The sequence below is a fragment of the Suricata suricatta genome, chromosome 16 (assembly GCF_006229205.1).
Source record: "Suricata suricatta isolate VVHF042 chromosome 16, meerkat_22Aug2017_6uvM2_HiC, whole genome shotgun sequence".
Classification (NCBI taxonomy): Eukaryota; Metazoa; Chordata; class Mammalia; order Carnivora; family Herpestidae; genus Suricata; species Suricata suricatta.
The window spans coordinates 47,827,810-47,833,491 of NC_043715.1; the positions used below are offsets into that span (position 1 = coordinate 47,827,810).

At 53.3% G+C, this 5,682-nt stretch overlaps 1 protein-coding gene across 2 annotated transcripts in view; it reads left to right on the plus strand.

The window, feature by feature from the left end:
• Nucleotides 1–3,411, plus strand: part of LOC115280214 — a 32,090-nt gene extending 28,679 nt beyond the window's left edge. For both annotated transcript variants that reach the window (XR_003903710.1, XR_003903709.1), the window contains 3 exons: nucleotides 533–846; nucleotides 2,489–2,792; nucleotides 3,371–3,411. The gene's annotated coding sequence lies outside the window, so the exon portion shown is untranslated. The remainder of the gene's footprint in view (nucleotides 1–532; nucleotides 847–2,488; nucleotides 2,793–3,370) is intronic.
• The last annotated feature ends 2,271 nt before the right edge of the window (nucleotides 3,412–5,682 follow it).

Below are 5,682 nucleotides of genomic sequence, written 5' to 3' on the forward strand. Positions count from 1 at the left end.
CAGAAGCTGTCACCTCCCCTGCGCCGGAAGCTGTATGGAGACCAGCGGACCCCCAGACCCAAAGAGAGTAGCATAGAAACGGCCCCCCAACAGCAGTCTCAGTAGAGGAGCACAGCCCCACCCCCATCCCCCGCGCTGACAGAGCAGGCAGGGCGCTGTCACTCAATTGGCAGAAGCCACCCAGGAGCAAAAGACAAGGGGCCCTGATGAGGCAGCTCAGAGAAGGCAGCCCTTCGAGAAGCAGAGCAGGGCCGAGGAGGTGCAGGACGGATGTGCGGCTTCCCTGAGTAGAATGTGCTTCGCAGGGGTCGCTGGAGGGAGGAAGGGAGATCATCCGGGTTCAGTGTCAGAACAGCACCCGGCCCAGAGGAGGTACCCAGTGGGCGCTTCCTTGAGTCCCACCTCATCTCTGTCATCACAGTGGTCAGCTCTCAAGCCACCAGTTCCGGCAGGGCTACCCCGTGGGGGCGGCGTCTGGCCTTCGGTCCCATTTGCTCCCTCTGCTCTCTCCTCTCTTTCCGCCTCCTCCAAGGTATCCTGATCGCATCCTGCACCTGCTCTGCCTCCTTGGAGCCGCCCTCCCCTGCGTCTCCAGACCCCTTGACCGCAGGGGCCAGGGCCTGCCTGCCTGTCGCTGGGGCCCCAAAAGTCTTCTCCCCACTTCGTGGTTCTGGAAGCACAAGTCCCGGCCGGAAACCGTGATCTACCCCCATCAGGGCCTCCCGGCACCGGCCACACCGCTGCCCTGAGATGCCAGACACGCACAGCGACCCGTCACAGCTGAAGACACAGCGGCGAAAGGTGGCAGAGGACACAGGAGTGTGAAAGAGTGGATTCTGAGCAGGGGTGAGTGGGAACCAGGAGGAACCGAGTTCCCAGGGGCAAGAGCAGCACTGGCAAGGCTGGAGGGGTAAAGAGAGACCCAGAAAAGCGTGGGGAAGTGTGAGCAGAGCCGTGCAGAGGGCGCGGGCCATGTGAGGCCACGGGCTTGTCGGTGTGGCTGGCGGCCCAAGGGGCTGACCGTGCAGGGCCTTGTAAGGCCTCACAAGGAACCTCGGACTTACACTCAGCACAACACTTCCCAACACTGATTGTCATGCCTGCGTCAAGTCCTTTTCAGGTGTCTTCTGTGCCCTGCGTGGTGCTGGGCTCGTGGGTGCGGAGATCCGAGGAGACAGAATGGGAGGCAGGAAGGGCTCCCCAGGGGAAGGGCCCTCTGAGCTGGGATGTGTAGGTGGAGCCCCTGCTCACCCAGTGAAGAGGAAATGCCACTGCAGAGACACCCACCGCCCCCCTGGAGGGAATACCAAACAGGCAGGAAGGAAGGGCTTCAAGTTACTGAGAATTCACTAAGTACCAAACACAGAGGATTTCACAACCACCCAAGTAAGCAGATGCTCCAAGCACCTGCCCTGTTGCGCAGGTCTGGGACTGAGGCCTAGAGAGGTGATGTCAATAGCCTGTGGTCACCCAGTAGGAAAAGGCCAAGCTAGGATTCTACGTGACCCTCGGGGATGCTGGAGTTTATCTCCTTCCACACGCCTCCCCAGCCTAGCAACATCCCGCTGGGAACCCACCTCTGCTTGGACGGATTTGGACCTCCCCTCAGAAAATTTAAAGGCTGCCTCTATCCATCCATCTGCATTTCTGTGATTCGAAAATCCAGCTCTTCTCCTTTTTTTAAAAGTCTATTTATTTATTTGGAGAGAGACAGAGACAGAGACAGAGTCAGCATGAGCAGGGGAGGGGCAGAGAAAAAGGATCCAAGCAGGCTCCACATGTACCAGCCACATGTCCTTGAAAAGTGACTTCCCATCTGTGTCCATCAGTGTCCTCACCTGTAAAATGGATAATGACAGGGGTATGTGGAGGGCTCAGTCGGTTAAGCATCTGATTTCGGCTCACGTCATGATCTCATGTTTGTGGGTTCAAGCCCGTGTCGGGCTCTGTGCTGACAGCTCAGAGCCTGGAATCTGCTTCCAATTCTGTGTCTCCCCCTCTCTCTACCCATCCCTCACTGGTGTGCTCTCTCTCTCTCTCTCTCTCTCTCTCTCTCTCTCTCTCTCTCTCTCTCTCTCAAATTAATAAATATTTAAAATTCTTTTTAATGGAGCCATGCAGCTGGATAGGGTTGTTGTGAGGATTTAAACATGTAAATCCGGTGGTTTCAGGCTTTTTTCAATCATGACCCACGGCAAGAAACCAACTCCGCATCGTGAGCCATGTGTACCTGTACACACCCCGCAGGTAGCTAAAAGACACATGTCATAACATAACAATTATCGCCATGAGTAATGCATTCTGATATTTCCTATTATATTTCACCTCACCTTTCAGAGGCCGACTACAACCTTCCAAAGGATTTCGCCCAGGCCTGGATGGGTCTCACTCACCGTGACTTAACCTCGTGCTAAGAATGGTGTTTGGCTCCTGGTAAGAGCCACATCTGGGCAGCTGTTACACTCATTCTCCTTTCTATACCCGACAGGCGCCCCTAAGGATTTGCATTTCTGACTGGAATCCGGTGCAGGGAGCGCACTTTGGGAACCGGCTACAGCGCCCGCTTGGACGGGTGTTCCTGATGGTTCTATGCTCCCTGTGATGGAGGGCACGAGCGTGCCCACTGTGGAACAAGCCCCAGGAGAGCACTCCCATGGCAGGAGCGGGAGCAGAGAGTATATAAATCAGAGGCGCCGCCTGCTCAGGGCAGACTGTCTGCGGGTGATTGGAGGGGATGAACAGTCCAGCGAGCCGGCTGTCGCTGGCTGTCTGCGTGAGTGCGCGGACAGCAGGTGAGGTGGCCAGGCGGGTGGAGGAGGGGAGCGGGGGTCACGGCAGGAAGGGGAGACCCGGGAGGAGGCAGGGGTTGTGGGCCAGCGGGGGGCGGGGAGGCGAGGGAGGGGACTTGCGGTTCAGTGGGTGCAAAGCTCCAGTCTGCAGGAAGGGGGCGTTCTGCCTGCAGTCGTTAGTACTGTCTGGTGCACTTGAACTTGTGTTGACAAGGTAGATCTATTGCAGAGTGTTCTTCCCACAGTCTTCTTAAAAAAAAAAAAAAAGCAGAAAGAGAGGCTCCTGGGTGACTCAGTTGGTTAAGCGTCCAACTTCGGCTCAGGTCATGATCTCCTGGTTTGTGGGTTCGAGCCCGGCGTCAACCCCTGTGCTGGGCTCTGTGCTGACCGCTCAGAGACTGGAGCCCTGCTTCCGGTTCCGTGTCTCCCTCTCTCTCTCCGCCCCTTCCCTGATCACATTCTCTCTCTCTCTCTGTCTCTCTCTCTCTCTCGAAAATAAATAAACATTAAAAAAATTGTAAAGCAGAAAGAAGAGAAAAAGAACACTTTTTTAGCATTAATTTTTTTTATTTTTATTTTAGGGGCGCCTGGGTGGCTCAGTCGATCAAGCATCAGACTTGGGCTCAGGTCATGATCTCGCGGCTTGTTCGAGCCTGGAGTTGGGGTCTGTGCTGACAGCTCAGAGCCTGGAGCCTGCTTCGGATTTTGTGTCTCCCTCTCAGTGTCTCCCTCTTTCTCTGCCCTTCCCCTACTCGTGCTCTGTCTCTCTCCGTCTCAAAAATAAACTATAAAAATTTTAAAACATTTCTTTTTTCTTTTAGAGAGAGAGTAGAAGTGAGGGGTAGAAGGAGAGAGAGAGGGAATCTTAATTAAGCAGGCTCCATGCTCCCCAGGGAGCCCAATGCGGGGCTTAGTCCCACAACCCGGGGGTGACGACCTGGGCAAGAGTCAGATGCTCAGCTGACTGAGCCTCCCAGCTGGAAGCTGCTCCAGGCTTTGGAGTCTGATTGGGAGACTTGGGCGGGGGGGGGGGGGGGGGGGGGGGGGGGGGCCGCTGGTCAGAGAAGCAGGATTCAACTCTGCTGAATGCCGCCAGAGGGAAAAGCTGATTCTGTGCCTGGGTGTCCACAGGCCCCTCTGTGGGGCAGGCAGACCAGAAGGAGGGGAAGGCATAGTCCACGGAGAGGCAGCAGCCACAGGGCACCTGGGTGGCTCATTGGTTCTGCTCCAGTCATAATCCCACAGTTCGTGGGTTGGAGCCCCGCCTTAGGCTCCATGAAGACAGCCTGGAGCCTGCTTGGGATTCTCTCTCTCTCCCTCTCTCTCTCTCTCTCTCTCTCTCTCTCTCTCTCTCTGCTCCTCCGATGCTCTAAATAAATAAATAAATAAATAAAATAAAACTTAAAAAAAGAAGGCAGCAGCTACCTATTTCAGCCAAGGGGAAGGAGGAATTGGCCATCTGTAGCACAGTGACCTTGATTTTGCTGGTGCTTACGTAAAACTCCGCAGTGGTCTTCCTTTATCTCACTGTCCCCTGATCTCAGAATAAGTCTGAGGTTGTGACTCTGGGAGTTGGCCTTGTTCAGCCTGAGAGTGACAGGGCTGAGCAGTGGGGGGCGGGGGCAGGTTTTCAGATGCCGGGTGTCCTTGTTTTCCCTTTCTCAGAACGGGGTGGGTACACTGCAGATGGTGATTTCTCAGGAGCTGTGGGGGAGAGAAGGGAGGAGGAGGAGGTGCAGGAGAAGGAAGAGGGAGGAGGAGGAGAAGGGAGAAGGAAGGAGGAGAAGGCAGAGCCCTGGCGGCCACGACGCTGGCCCTGGAAGCACTCACGCGGCTGCGGGACCTGACATGTGAGCAGGGAGCCGGGGGAGCCTTGGGGTGTCCCGCGGAGTCCCACGGGCCGGCGTCGGCCTCCCCGCCCCGTCAGCAAGGCCTCCGCGGAGCCCTCGGAACGAGGTGCCCGTCAGGCACAGGGCAGGTCTCAGCAGCCCCGAGAGAAGGCTTGGCGCTGGTCACCAGAAAGCCACTTCCAGGGAACTGACTGGAAGACTCCCCCGAAAGCGCAGGCTGCACACAGCCCCGAGGGCGCTGCCCTGCCTTAAGCATCCGTTTAAAGCTGCGCCAGGAGAAATGTGCGCCCTTAGAAGTCCCCTCAATTGGAGGCGATCAGTCTGCAATGTAATTACATGCAAAACGGCAAATATCAAAAGGAGACTCTAATGGGATCCACAATGGCCATCCTAGTGATAAACATCCTCCATTTCAATCAAACGCTCCCGGACTGCGTCAGTGTTTGGCAGGGTATCCATCCATGTAGAGAAAGTTTAAAAGAAATAGTAATTTTTTATGAGTGCTACACTGCATTTCATTAAAATTCATTGTAATTTAAAAAAAGAAGCCATAGGTAAAGTTTTACTATAGATGAGCATTAACAGATGAATATTTGTAATCCATTTTGATAAAAAACACTTATTTTCATCTCCAGTTAAGTGAAACACTGGCTCCCCTCAAAATAGTTCTATTCATTGCATTGGTATATCTATATGGCAAAATATATATATATATGTGTGTGCATATGTGTGTGTGTGTGTGTATTGAATTTTAAGACTTAAAAACGCATGGAAATAGTTTTTCTCAATTGTATGTGTACCAACTTAAATCCTTAATTTTGCCTCTTGCCCTAAAATATTTATGATGTGGCTATTAGAAGAAAAGTTTGCTAACTCTGATGTATATAATAAACTCTAGAGCAATCACTAAACTTCAAAAAGATGATCAATGAAAGGAGATAAAACGGAATCATTAAAAAATAATCCAAGGTTACGAAGGAAAAAGAAAATAAAGATCAAGTGAAATAAAGAGAAAACCAGTAGCAAGCTGGTAAACTGACACC